The sequence below is a fragment of the Equus caballus genome, chromosome 7 (genome assembly GCF_041296265.1).
Source record: "Equus caballus isolate H_3958 breed thoroughbred chromosome 7, TB-T2T, whole genome shotgun sequence".
Classification (NCBI taxonomy): domain Eukaryota; kingdom Metazoa; phylum Chordata; class Mammalia; order Perissodactyla; family Equidae; genus Equus; species Equus caballus.
Window position 1 is genome coordinate 27657662 of NC_091690.1, and position 14095 is coordinate 27671756.

The window sequence follows — 14095 nt, forward strand, 5'->3', positions numbered from 1 at the left end:
GCAAATGAGTCCAAGATCTGGGAGCTGGAAGGGACCTCAGAAGTCATCTCATGATCCACCTGCTTCTGTTTATTGAAGTGGAGATGAGACCCAGAGAGGGGAAGTGCAAGGCCACAAAACAAGTCAAAGACGGGACTCCCAGGCCGAGGCTGGCTCATCAGCCCTGCGGCCGCTAGGACTGAGGTGCTGGAGCATGAGGAGGCTGGGGGAGAGATGGAAGGGGGGATCAAGGAGGAGAAGGAGGTGGAGGAGGGCACCCCTCCTGGGGGCAGGGAGGGAACAGTGCCCAGGTGAGGAGTAGCCTGAGAGAGAGGAGTCTGAGGGGTGTGTGTGTGGGTGGGTGGGTGCGCACATGTGTGCATACGTGTGCTGGTGGTACCGGGAAGGAAGACAGGAAACAGACATAGTCCCCTCTCCCTGCAAGGAACATGTCAGGAGGAGGGAAGAAGCCTGAGAGGTGGCCCGGAAGTTTCCTGACCTGTGAGGGGCCCTTGGGTGGATGAAGGGAGAGTGGGAGGAGGAAAGGCCACTTGACCCTCCTCCGGGACCTTTGAGTTGTCCTAATGGAAGTTGTTTCAAGAACTTGAGAGGAATTCAGCTCAATGGGAGGAAGTGACCAAGAGTCAGATCTATTCCGAGATGGGCTGGGCCGCCCCAGGAGGCACAGAAGGGCTGTAATTCATTCAACAAATATTTACTCAACACCCACCTCATTGTGCAGCCTCAGTTCAGGGGCTGGGCATCCCGCAGTGACCAAGACAGACCTGGTCTGGCCCTCTCAGAGCTCACCCTCTGCTGACGACGGCAGGCACCGAGAGCATCATGACCCCATCGTTCAGCATGTTGCAGTCCTGACGGGCACTAAGGAGAGGTTGAGTCCAGGGGGATTCAGGGAAGGCTGAATCACGGGAAGGAGGGAGGCAGGAAGGAGGGACGCGCTCAGGCAGAGGGAGCGTCTGTGTGGGGAAGCCTGCCTGGCTGGAGGGAGTGAGGGGTGGCCATGGCGGGCCTGACACTAAATGCAGCTGGTCATCAGGGCTGCGCAGACCACGGGGAGGACTTTGAACTTCGCCCTGAGAGCAGTTTGAAGCCACTGGAGGAGTTTAGACGGGGGAATGACACGATTCCACTTATGTTTTGAAAACAGTCCTCTGGCTGTGGGGTCAAGGGCATGAGCAGCAGCAGAAAGCAGCTTGGAGTTTGTGATGGGGTGAGGGCAAAGGATGATGGTGGCACGGCTCAGGGAGGTGGGTTGGGGCCGGAGGACATGGAGGTTGACTGGGCTGGGAGTGGTCAAGGCCAGCTGAGGCGTGCTGGGTGTGCGCTGTGCTCACTCACCACCTGAAAATCATGTAGGACGTTAGGTGCCTGAAGACATCCAAGAGGAGATCAGGAGAAGGCAGGTGGATAGACTGGTCTGGAACCCAGAGAAAGATCTAGGAAAAGACTTAATCTGAGCATTAAGGGTTGTCATGGGAGCAGATGTGGCTTCTCAGAAGACATGTACAAAGGAAGAAGAGAAGAGGCCTAAAGTGGAGCTTAGAGGAATACAGTAGAAATACCCCCCTTATCCACGGTTTCGCTTTCTGGGGTTTCAGTTACCCACGGTCAATCAGAGTCTGAAGATTTTAAGTAGAAAATTCCAGAAATAAACAATGCATAGGTTTTAAATTGCACACCATTCTGAGCAGCATGATAAAATCTTGCACGTCCCACCCTGTCCCGCCTGGGACGTGATTCATTCTTTTGTCCAGCGTGTCCGTGCTGTGTCCATGCTGCCCCGGAGTCACGTAGGAGCCGTCTCCGTGATCAGAGCCACTGTCATGGTATCACAGTGCTTGTGTTTAAGTCGCACTTATTTTACTTAATAAGGACCCCAAAAGGCGAGAGTAGTGACGCTGGCAATTCGGACATGCCAAAGAGAGGCCATGAAGTGCTTCCTTTAAGTGAAAAGGTGGAAGTTCTTGACTTAATAAGGAAAGAAAAAAATCGTATGCTAATATCCATGGCAACTTTTATTACAGTATATTGTTATAATTGTTCTATTTTATTGTTAGCTATTGTTGTTAATCTCTTACTGTGCCTAGTGTGTAAATTAAACTTTATCATAGGTATGAATAGATAGGAAAGAATACAGTATATATATATATAGGGTTCAGGACTATCCGTGGTTTCAGGTTTCCACTGGGGGTCTTGGAACGTATCGCTGTGGATAAGGGGGGACTACTGTACTCACACTTATAGGAGAGTCATTAGAGGAGGAGCACCTCTGAGTTCTCTCATCTGTAAAATGGCTATAATGATGAGAGTTGCTGTAAGGATTAGGTAGGATGAAGTATATAGTGTCTGACTGTGTTGATGCTCATTGATGGTTCTTCTATGCAGGACATGTTTCCACAGTGGGCTTCCTCCTGGACCACGCTGGTTTACTAACGGCCCTTCCGAAGCTTGTCAAGAGGCCTGGTCCTCACAGCTACTGGCTGCAGCCCTACCCTAGACACTAGGTTCTGTTAATGCAGCCCAGGGCTGCCCTTGCATTTATAGGCCTGCAGGCTGCTGCTAAGCATGGGATCAGCCAAGCCCCCTGGATCTGTGTGAGGGGTGCTTTGAACCCAAGAGCCTACAAGGTAAGATGTAATGGGCAATCCTCAGACCTAGGATTGGCCAGTGCCCTTTTCAGCAAAGGCAGGGAAAGTGGCGGGCATCCCCAGATTCCACCGTCCATGCTCTGGGCTTTCCAGGCAGGTATCAGGAAAGGGAGACAGGGCTGGGGGTGGGAAATGTGGAGGGAAAGGGCAGGTTTGAGGAGATGCTGGCATGAGGAAGGGAGCGAGTCTCCAGGCTAGGTTGGGGATTCTCTGGGTCCCCCCATCCAAGTCTCTTACACCTTTCAGGGAAGCTGGGGCCGTGTCTGCTGCCTCTGAGGAAGGAAGTCTGGCTTTGAACATCTTTGGGAAGCTGGACGCCTGCCTCATGGGCCATGCCTGGAGCAACACTGCCCCCTCATGGCCTGCTCTTCAGGTGCAGTCAGTGGATGTTCGGTGAACTCAGAGCTGCCCTGGGAACTCCACCCGCCTGGCCTGAGGTCCACAGAGCTGCCCTCAAGAACCCCACCTCTTTCCCCTCTGGAGGTCCATAGAGCTCAGAACTGTCCTCAGGGAACCCCACTCCATCTCTCCTGAGGTCCACAGAGCTGTCCTCTGGCAGCCCACCCCACCTTCCTTGAGGTCTACAGGCTGCCTCTCAGTCTGCCGTCACCCGAGTTCTTGCCTGTCTTTGGCAGCCTGTCAGTCTGTCTTCAGCTGTGTGTACCTGAGAGTGTCTCTCTTTTGGGCTTGTGTTAGCCTTTGCTGCCTGGGCATATCTGTCTATCTGTCCTGCTGGCTTGGGCCGCCTGTCTCTCTGTGTCTGTGATCAGCACCTCCTCTCTCTCTTTCCATTGATCTCCACCTCACTCTGCCCAGGTCCCTGTTTCTGCTGCTTTGTCTCTGACTTGCTCCCTGCAGCCCTCCGCTGTCCGTGTCCTGGAGCTTGGGTCATGGCTGCCTTCCCTCCAGTGTGGGACTGATTTGGCTTTTTCTGCGATGAGTCAGGAACTCCTGGAGGGATGAGGGCTCTGGCCCCGCCCAGCAGTGGCCTCAGAGAGGATGCAGGAGGCAGGAGGAGCTTTGGGCCTGGCCGAGGACTGTGACAAGAGATTTTCCAAAATATTCTCCTGGGGCTGGGGTGGGTGGATTCCAGCAGATGTCTAAGGAGAATGAGCGAGCTGGCTGTCCACCAGCGTGGAGCTGTGCTGTGGGGCTGTTCTCGCTGCTGCCTGTGTACAGGGCTTTCCTAATCTCCTCAATCCTCACCTGGCTTTCTGTCTCCTCAGGGCCTTAGCACAAATTGTTTCTCCTTCTTGGAATAATCTTCCCCCTGAACCCTCACCTTAGAAACCACTTCCTCTAGGAAGTCTTCCCTGATTTACACCCTCTGGGATGGGGCCCTCCTCTGTGCCAGGACAGCGCCCTCTACTTCATCAGTGTTACCTGGTTACGGTCTGCCTGCCCGCCTTGTGTGTCTGTTGCTGTATCTTCAGTGTGTGGCTCTTTCTGGCTTTCAGTAAATACCTGTTGCAAGAACATTCGGGAGTCCCATCTGATTTCACCAAATGTTGCCTCCTCCTTGAAGCCTCCTCTCCCCTCTCTTCTCTTAGGACTGTGCTGCCCAATATTGTAGCCATTAGTTACTTGTGACTATTTACATTTAAACTAAGTAAAATTAAGAATTCAGTTCCTCAGTAACGATAGACCCATTTCGAATGCCCAGTGTCCACATGTGACTAGTGGCTACTGACCGACTGGACAGTGCAGAAACAGAACATTGGCGTCATGACAGACGGTCCTGTTGGTCAGCACCGTCTTAGGACAATCTTTGGAAACTGCTCCTTTGTTCGGATTCTTTCCCATCCTCAGGGAGGATTGGACCATGATGGGTCCCTCCCAGGATTCCCAGGGCCTGCCACGTCAGGTGACACATGTGTGACGGATGGATGGATTGGTGGGTGGTGGCTCGCCCCCTGGGAGTCCCAAGGAAAGGGGTGGCGCAGGCTGCCTCTGAGCCGTCGGGGGGAGTTGTTGCTCTGCTCCAGGTTCTGTGCGTGAACAGAGGGCCTTTGGTGACTCTCAGCCTGAAACTTGAACTTGTGGGTGGCCGTCAAGAGACTTGGGGCTACAAGAGCATAGGGGTTCTTGCAGCTTAGGTGATGGACCGAAGGGCCTGACTTGGGGACGTTTCATGAGCACTGAGCCGTGCTGCAGGGCAGAGGTAGCTGGGACGGCTGGCAGAGGATGAACCACGGATGGCGTGGCTGGACCCAGGCTTCAGGGCAGGCTGGAGGGGCCCATCCCGTGCAGACTTGAGTTGCCAGAGAGGGGCCTGGGCCCTGGGAGAGGGCTGGGGCAGCTGCGAGGATAGAGTGCAGCCTGGCCCAGGGCAGAAAGGAGTCAAGCAGGCCTGGGGGGCCCCCCGCCCCAATCCCTCACCAGCAGCTGGGCTGGGACAGTCATGGCGGTCAGGGTCAGAGCAGGGTCTGACCTCGCAGAAGCAGGAGGTCAGCGAGGGCCTCCGTTCTGTGCCTGTGGCTCCTCTCCACTCAGTACCCCAGAGGCTCCGGGCAGCCGTCCTGCTTTGTTCGGGCTGCTCTGAGGTGAAAGGGACCTGCTCACCCCTGGGCAGGAGAGGGGGCCGTCAGGTGGTCAGGCCCACCACACACATACACACACGTGTGTACACACACATTTACACAGACACACTCTCATTCTTACAAACACACATTCACACGCACATCCACAGACATACTCACGTATACAGAAACACAGGCACGCACACACTCCCAAACAGGCACACATACACACATACCCAGTCCCTTAGTGGCTCCCGGTGTTCCCTGGATGATCTGTGATTTCTGTCTGAGAAGCTCGGAACTGGCCTCCAGTTCCAGGACAGGGTGTGGATTTGCGCCCACACCTGACCCACACCCGGAGCGAGGAGCCAGCTAGCAGTTGAGGCCCCAGGGATGCTGTGGGAATTAGGGGAGCCCCGCCAAGCTGCAGTGGGCACAGAGCTCCATGGGGCAGAGCTGAATCAGGCCTTGGAACTCAGGTAGCCTTCTGGGGAGGGGTGCGTGGCAGCTTCCATGCGCATAGACAGGGAAGCAGCCAGGTGCCAGGACAGGGCAGGGTGTCCCACACAGGTCAGGTGACACCCTCTTCCCGCCCCCACTTGCTCTGCCTGTTCCTGTCCTGCTCATCCTTCCCTTTGGTTTCTCAGCATCTTTGTGCCAGAGGCCCCAGAAGTTCCTGGAAAATCTCCTGTTTGGCCTCTGGCCCAGGAACAGGCCCGGAGGAGGTTGTGGGGGAAGAGCTGCCTGTGCGTCATCTGTCCTCTGAGTTGGCAGCCCAGGGGGACCAGGGCTCCCTGTGGGCAGCCCAGGCCTGGGGAGGAGGTGGAGGCCGGGGGCGCTTTTTGCCTGAGCCCTCTGTGGGGGGTGGGATGTCTCAGCGTGGCTGTGTGGTGTGGCCTTCTCGAGGTTCTCACCTTGGTCAGGGGTGTGCTGGCAGCTGGTGTCGTCTCAGGGACCAGGGACCTCACAGCACTTTGCACAGGGAGCTCCCAAATACGTCCCAGGGAATGAAAGACAGCACTCAGAGGGTGAGCTGGGGTGCGCGGCAGGGCGAGGGGCCCACCGCTTTCTCTTTCGGTGGGTCACAGGCACCTCCTCTGAAGGCCGAGGGCTGCTGTTGCCCGGCCGGGGGACCCTGAGAGCTGGGGCTAGACTCTCAGCTCGCTGGGATGCTCACAGAGATGTGAATGGACGAGTTATAAATGATGAGAGGCTGTAGGGGTGGGGCATGGGAGGAGAGGTATGCGGTGGGGCGAGCTCAGGACTGACGGTCACCCGCTGGTGGAGTCTAGCCCAGGACCCCTTGAATCGCAGGTCTGACTCACCACCTCAGAACTGAGGCCAGCTCTGGAGCTGAGGCTGGAAGCCCAGGGTTGGGGCAGGACGGTGCTGGGGGTCCATCTGAGCCAGCTCAGGTTCCCTGCTCGCCCAGAGGTGACGGAGCATGATGGAGAGGCAGAGGCCTTGGGTGACTCAGTCTCAGCTGGAGACCGAGGCCCTGCCACTGGCCTCTCTGGGCCTCAGGCTCCTCATTTGTAAAGAATGGGAATGCTAGTACCTTGGGGGGCCTCTGTGAACCCATATGTGAAGGTGCCTGGCACATGGCAGTGCCCCGGGAGGGTCAGCTCCTTTCCTCCTTCCGCTCGCTCTTTGTCCCCCAGGCTGTCCTGGCACTTTCGAAGCTGGGTAAACAAGGACTGTGGGAGGGGCTCCCTCTGGCTGGCCCAGCCTATGGAGACTGGAGACACTGCTCAGGGCCTGCCCTCCCCATGTCTGTGGGTCACAGACAGGCTCACCTGGCCACCAACAGCACAGAGCCACCACGTGTTGCCCACATGGCTGTGCCCTCTTCCCACCTGCAGCAGCCACCTTGGTGCCAAGGCTTTTGACTAGGGGGACAGGAGCGGCTTCCTTGGTCCCCCTGATACCCAGCTGTTCCCTGGGGGGCCCAGGGAACAGTGTATGGGTCTATGCAAGGACCTAGTCCCCCAGAGGGGCTCTGAGCCTTGTCCATTGGAGCATCAGGTGAAGTCTCTTCTGGGTGGGTGGCACCTGCATTCCCAGCTGGTGAATGTCCAGGAGAGAAGGTGTCATGTAATCTCCCTCACCTTCCGGCCCTGGCCCTCGTGTCCCATGGTTTGAGAGTCGCTTTACTGGGATAAGCGTTGGCTTCTCTTAGCAATGCCTTAGTGCTGGCCCTGAAGTGGTCGTTAGAAGCCATCTAGAGCATGCCCTCACTTTACAGATGAGGAAACCGAGGCCCAGAGGGCAAGGCACAGCCCAAGGGGACACTGTGGGGGTCAGGAGGGGTGAGGGACAGAGAATTAATTCAACAGATGCTTGTTGAGCACTCGCTGTGCACCAGGCATGTGCGGGTGCTGAGGAAGCCACAGCCTTGTCCTGGAGGGCACGTGACCCGTCAGAACGTCCCAGGACCCAGAGCTGCGGGGTTCGGGGGCAGAGCTGGTGGGAGGAGGTGGGCAGTGGCGCTTCCAGGTCACTGTGGGCACCACCTATGGGCTGTAGCCCCCCAGGGTGAGGGACTTAGCCTTTTGTGCTTCCTTTTTGTTTGTCTGTGCTTTTTAAATCTGCTATGAGGTGAAGATAGTAATTGCATGGCACACGTAGAGTTGTTGTGAGTTCATATATGAGACGTGTTTGGAATGGTGCCTGGTACACAGTAAGCGCCATGTAAGTGCTGGTTATTATCACTCTGGCAGCGGCCTCCCTTGCCTCTGGAGCCTTTGGTTTGGACGTATTGACCAGATACCTTCCTCCGGGGAAGTGCTGGAGAGGAACAGCCTTGCTGGGAGGGGTGGGGGAGGCGGGGGCTGGAGGTGTCGCCTGCTCCCCCTGCCTGGAGCTGGGGAGAGCCGGGCAAAGGGGAAGCTGGCCAGGACCAGCCATGCTCTGGTCAGGGCTGGCCGCTGCCTCCAGGGACACAGAGTTGCAGGGCACAGAATTGCCTGGGCTGGGGGGATGCTGGCCCTGCAGGGCTCCCTGGCCCAGGGGAGGAATGGAACTGGGGGTGGTGTAGGGGTTGGGGGGCACGAGGTTCTTCCCTTTTAAATTACAAAAGCATCTATGCTCCATGTCACAAGTTCAAAAATCACAGGAACATATAAAATAAACATGAAAGTCCCCCCTAAAACCCTTTCGACCCCTTCAACCCTCCTCAACTCCTTTTCCAAAACCTGCTCCTCAAGATTAAACACCATTAACAATCTAAATTGCATCCTTTCTAGACCTTGTTTATGTTTTAATAACCTAAATATACACACATAAATACCATTTTGCTTTTTAAAAAAGGAAAGACAATTATGTAATATTACACACATCGTTCTGCAACCTGACTTTTCCCACCTAACGATGCGTCTTGGAAATCCTCCCACATCCCACCCACGGGCTCCTCCACCATCTTCCCCGTGCGGAGCATCCCATAGCCTGCACGTACCAGGATTTAACCCTCTCCCCAGTAATGGGCGTTCGAGTGGTTTTCAATCTTGTGCTGTTACTAACAGGGCTGCCACAACATCCTTGTACGTACATCTTGTGTCCACATGCAAGGGTTTCTGAGGCTCAATCCCACAAGAGGAAGGGCGGAGTGAGAGAGGACGTGCATTTAAGATTGTGAGCCTAACGTGATTGTGAGGCCTAGCTTTAGGGCATGCTGATGCAAACCCCCATATGTGTACCTGCAAGTTCAGGGACCAGGAGAGTCATGTGGTGTGCGGAGCACAGTGCCTGTGATCCAGGTCCCCACCACATTCTCAAGGCTGGGGGGACGCGTAGTGACCCCCCAGCACACTTACTGCTCCTCTGCCTCCCTCACATGAGCCTCAGTGCCGCCCTGCAACCCTACTGAATGTCCCTAGTGGGTTCATCTCCTCTCTCGCTTCTAGGCAGCCATTTTGTACCTTGCTCTTCCTGGAGCCTCTTCACTCTCAGCTGATGACCTCACTTCCTGTCCCTCCGAGAAAATAGAAGCCACCAGGAGAGAATGTCCATAACCACCCACTACCACAGCCACACACCTGCCTGCATCAGTGCCCGAGTCCTCTGCCTCTTTCCTGGAGCCAAGGCAGCCCCTCTACTCTGCACAACCAGATCTTTTTAAAAAATTATTTTTGAGATATAATTCACAAAGCATAAAATTCATTTTTAAAGTGTAAAATTCCTATTTTAGCATTTAGAATTCATAATTCAAATTTTAGCATTTTCACAGAGTTGTACAACCATCACCACTATCTAATTCTAGAACATTTTCATCACCCCAAAGTGAAGCCGCATGCCCGGCCACCCCCATGCTCCTTCCCCCAGCCCCCGGCAGCCACTCATCTCCTTTCTCTATGGAGAGGTTTATTCTCTATGGATTCAACTCTTTTGGACATTTCATATAAATGGAATCATACACTACGTGGCCTTTGGCTTCTTTCACTCATCATGTTGTTGCCGAGGTTCATCCATGTTGTAACATGTATCAGTGCTTCCCTGCTTTTTATAACTGAATACTAGTCCATTGCATGCACAGACTACATTTGGTTTATCCACTCATTAGCGGATGGACATTTGGGTTTTCACTTTTTGCCTATGATGAACAATGTTGCTGTGAACATTTGCGTACACATGTTTGTGTGCCTGTATGTCTTTATTTCTCTTGGGTGTATACCCAGGGGTGGAATTGCTTGGCATTTGGTAACTCTATATTTAACTTTCGGAGGAACTGCCAAACTGTTTTGCAAAGTGGCTGCACCATTTGACATTCGCACCAGTAACGTACAAGAGCTTTAATTTCTCCACATCCTCGTCGATGCTTATGCCTGTCTTTTTGATCCTACCCACCTGGGTGGGTGTGAGGTGGTGTCTTCCTGGGACGAACGACCAGATCTCATCCTTTCTCGCCTGCTGGAGGACAGCGTTCCCCTGATTCTCCCTCCCCTCTTCTTCAACGGGGTTTCCCTGTATCCAGTCACCCCAGCAGCATGCAAGCAGGTTCTTATTTTTTCCCACCTTAAAAAACCCCAAAGCTCTCTTGACTTCACTCTGCGTCCAGCCGCCTTGCCATCTCTCTCCTCCCTTTTACAACAAAACTCCGTGGAAGGATTGCCCTGACTTGTCTCCAGGTTCTCTCCTTTCATTGTCTCTTGTGCTTACTCCCATCAGGCTTTTGTCCCCACCCTGTCACCAGAACTCTTCTTCAAGGTCACCGGTGACCTCTGCATTGTTGAATCCAATAGCCTTTCTCAGCCCTGTCTTAAGGATCCACAGCTTTTGACACGGTTGCTCACTCCTTCCTCTTTCTTGACTTGGGTTCCTGGTTCCCCCTCCTTCGCTCCCACCTCCCCCTCACTTTCCTGCTTTTTCTCAGCATCTTCCTGACCTCAGAAAGTTAAGGGGTTAGGGACTCCATCCTTGGTCCCTTCAGTTTTCCTTCTGCCCTCTTGGATCTTATCCAGTCTCACGACTTTAAGTGTTGCCCAAGTGCTGATGCTCCCAGATTGTAGCTCCAGGCAGGACATCTCCCCTGAGCTTCAGACTCATTTATCCCACCACCCTTGGGACATCTAATAGGCAGCTCTGACCCAACAAGTCCCAAATGAAGCTCCCTGTTCCTCCCTTTGAACTCGTCAATTCCACCTGTCAGTAAGAGCAACACCATTCTTTCTGCAATTTAGAACAAAATCTTGGAGTCAAAGATGACGCCTCTCTTTCTCCCACACTCCAGCAAATCCTGCCACTTCTCCTCACCCACCGCCTCAGCTACCCCGGGGCCAAACCACTGCCATCTCCTGTTTGGACAGTGGTTGCAGCCATGGTCCCTGTTTCCACCCTTGACTTACACAGTCTATTTTAAACGCAGTGCCCAGAGAGATCTTGTTAAAAGGCAAGCTGGGCTACGCCATTCCTTAGCTCAGAACCCTGCGATGAAGCCTGTTGTCATGGGGTCAAAGCCCTTGCAATGGCCTCTGAGCTCCTACAGAATCTGGTCTCCCCTCTTACACTCTTGCACCCCTCCGCTTAATCCTCACTGGCCCTTTTCTGTTCCTCAGACACAGCAGGCATGACTCTACCTATGCACCTGCTGTTCCCTCTGTCTGGAATATTCTGGGCCAGAAATCTACCTGACACTCTCCTTGTGTCCTTCCAGACTTTACTCAATTGTCACTGCTTCAGTGAGGTCGTGTTGGACCGCTCTACCTAAAACCCAAACCTCTCAGAGGCTCCCTGTCTGCTTACTGGTTTATTTTCCTCCTTGTGCTTACCCTCAACGTTCTGTCTATTGTGTGTGTTGTCCTGGTTTATTATTTGTTTCCTCACTAGAATGTGAAGCAGAGTGAGGGCAGGCTTTTAGTCTGTTTTGTTCGCTACTGTATACTCAGCTCCTAAAATACTGACTGTCGTGCAGTAGGTGCTGAATAAATATTTGTGGAACGAATGAATGGATGTCAATAGTCTGGAAGTTCTTCCCGATGCTGAAGAACAGCCTCCACCTGCTATGCCATGTACAGCCAGCAGGTGGCACTGTGACCACAGAAATCGCAGGCCCCTGGCTCCCCAGCAGCTTTTCTCAGAAACCTGCCTCCATAGATGCCCCTGCTTCGGAGGTAAAATGCTGGAATGCGTGTGTGACAACGTGTGAACTTCCAGGTCAATCGGCTTCCCATTCCTCATCTCCTGGCCAGATTTCAGAGACCTTGTGACTATTTCTGGGCTGACAAGGCTCACCAACTCTGCCCTCCACCCCAGCTCAAGGCCCAGGTGATGGGGAGGTGTCTGAACAGGGCAGCCAGTCTCTGGCAGCTGAGCGGATTTGGCTAGACCCTGGGGGATCTTTCAGGGAGCCCTGGGAGAGGGGCGGGGCTTCCTTGCCCTCCCCATCTCTGCTCTCAGCCACCAGACCTGTCCCACAGTCCAGGGCAGCCTTGAGCGCTTGGCCTCTGTCCCACTCTGGCCATTCTCAGCAGCCAGGAGAGCATTCTTTCCCTCCTCGGGAGGCGAGAAAGATGAGGCCCCTCAGCCGTGCGTTCCTGCTGCTGCTCACCGTCAGCATGTGGAGGCACGAGCAAGAACCCTGGGCCCATTCCTGGCTCTGCCACTTGCCGGCTGGGTGACCTTGGCCAATGCTGAGCCTCAATTTTGTCATCTGTCCAATGGGAGAGACTGCTTAGTAGCACTGAGGCGAATGTTAGATGCTAGTAAAACACCTGTCTGGTTCTGGGCTGGCGCAGACAGGTGCCCTCCGTAAGTACTAGTTCCCAGCTTGAGGGCAGGTAGCAAGGACTGGCTGGACACCGAGACCAGACCAGGAGAGAGGGCAGGTGGTGGGTCATTCATTGTCCATTCACGTGTTCTAACATCTGTACAATGCACCTCCCATGTGCCCAGGGCTGTGTATGGCTTGGGGCACTACAGGGACCAAAAAGACTTTGCTCTGGCATTCAAGGAGCTAAGAATTAATGGGAGAGACAGGACTAAGCCTACATGAAAATAACAAATATGAGATGGAGTACAAGAGATGTCAGCAGGCTGCTCAAGATGAATTGCGCAGTGAGCAGGACAGACAGGAAACGCTGTGAGCCTGGCACAGAGGAGCAGAGGTCCCATGGGCTCCGTGGTTGTGGCTGTGGAGGGAACCACCCTGTGAGGATGTCAGCGACCCCCATCTTTGCTGTCCTCTCTCTACGGCCGGGTCTGAGGCCAGTTTCCGGTTTCCATGGGTCAGGCTGGAGGTGTCTTGCTGCCTGCCTGGGCTATGGCCAGTTCAGCTGAGGCCACCTGGAGGTGCACCTGGCCTTCCCCCAGGGGATGGTACCAAGGATGGCACTGCTGTCCATGACACAGAGCAGATCAGGATGATGTCCTGGGTAAAGGGCAATCTGGTCTCACGGATGCTGGTGGTGGTGAGAGGATGGAGCCACCATCAGGGTGGGGAGCGCCTCCTTGGGGAGTGGCCACTGGTTCACTTCAGATGCTGGAGCTGATGCCTCCTGCAGGACCCTGGGTAGGGAGCATAGTGAGGGACATTGCCACTCTTCCCACAAAGTCCTAGTGTAACCTTTAGGAAACATTAAACTGTCAAGAACCTGTGAAAGCTGCTGCCTACAGCGGATGACAAGTCAAAGCAGAAGTCTTGAGCGCCATCACCTAGTGAGACCTCCACCACCACGTCCAGGAGACTTGGGGACCACTCCCCTTACCAACACATTTTCCATGTGATGCCTAAGGCAAGAAGTGTCAGGATCCTGGGGTTAGCATGAGTGTGGAAATAGCTGTAGCATCATCCAGCCCTTCCAGTGTCTCAAAACTTGTGGTCCTCCATCCCTGCCAGCATCTCTCCGACCGGTGCCCGGCCTGTGCCCAAATTCCTATGCTGAATCTTAGACCTGCTGCCTCTGAGCTTCTTCCCACTTTCCCCCTCCCTTATCCAGGTTCTCAAAATTTCCCTGAGGAAGAAATTGAGGCAGCAGGAAAGGACCCAGGAGCCCCAGATACCCTCCTCATCGGCCTCAGAGACGCTGCACCTGGCAAAGCTCACGCCCCAGGGCATCTGGTCTCTGTGGTTTCCATCTGCCAGGGAAGCTGCCAGCTCGCATGGCCCCAGCAGGCTTGGGGCAGAGGGGCCAAGGCTGGTCCTGGACGGTCCAGCTGCCTCTGCCCCTCTGGGCTTGGCGCAGCTTCTCTGCCCGTGTCCTTGCTTCGCCGGGCTGCCTGCTGGCACAGAGGACCTCTGCCCGCCCCTCAGGGTCTGTGGGCTGGGGCCGCGGGTGGGAGGTGAGTCTTTTTACTCCACCGCCCCCTCCCCCATGGCACAAAGTGGAGTGCTCACTTAGATTAATTAATCTGCGGCCCAGCCTGCTCCTCCGACCCATCTTTTATTCATGGACAAGCAGCATTCTCTGCTTTACCAGGACACGGGCATCAATATTT

At 54.5% G+C, this 14095-nt stretch overlaps 1 long non-coding RNA gene across 1 annotated transcript; it reads left to right on the plus strand.

Moving 5' to 3' along the window:
- The first annotated feature begins 725 nt into the window (after positions 1–725).
- Positions 726–4283, plus strand: LOC106783344 (uncharacterized). The gene is made up of 3 exons (XR_001381080.3): positions 726–871; positions 2386–2627; positions 2895–4283. It is a non-coding gene; the product is annotated as an uncharacterized lncRNA (long non-coding RNA).
- The last annotated feature ends 9812 nt before the right edge of the window (positions 4284–14095 follow it).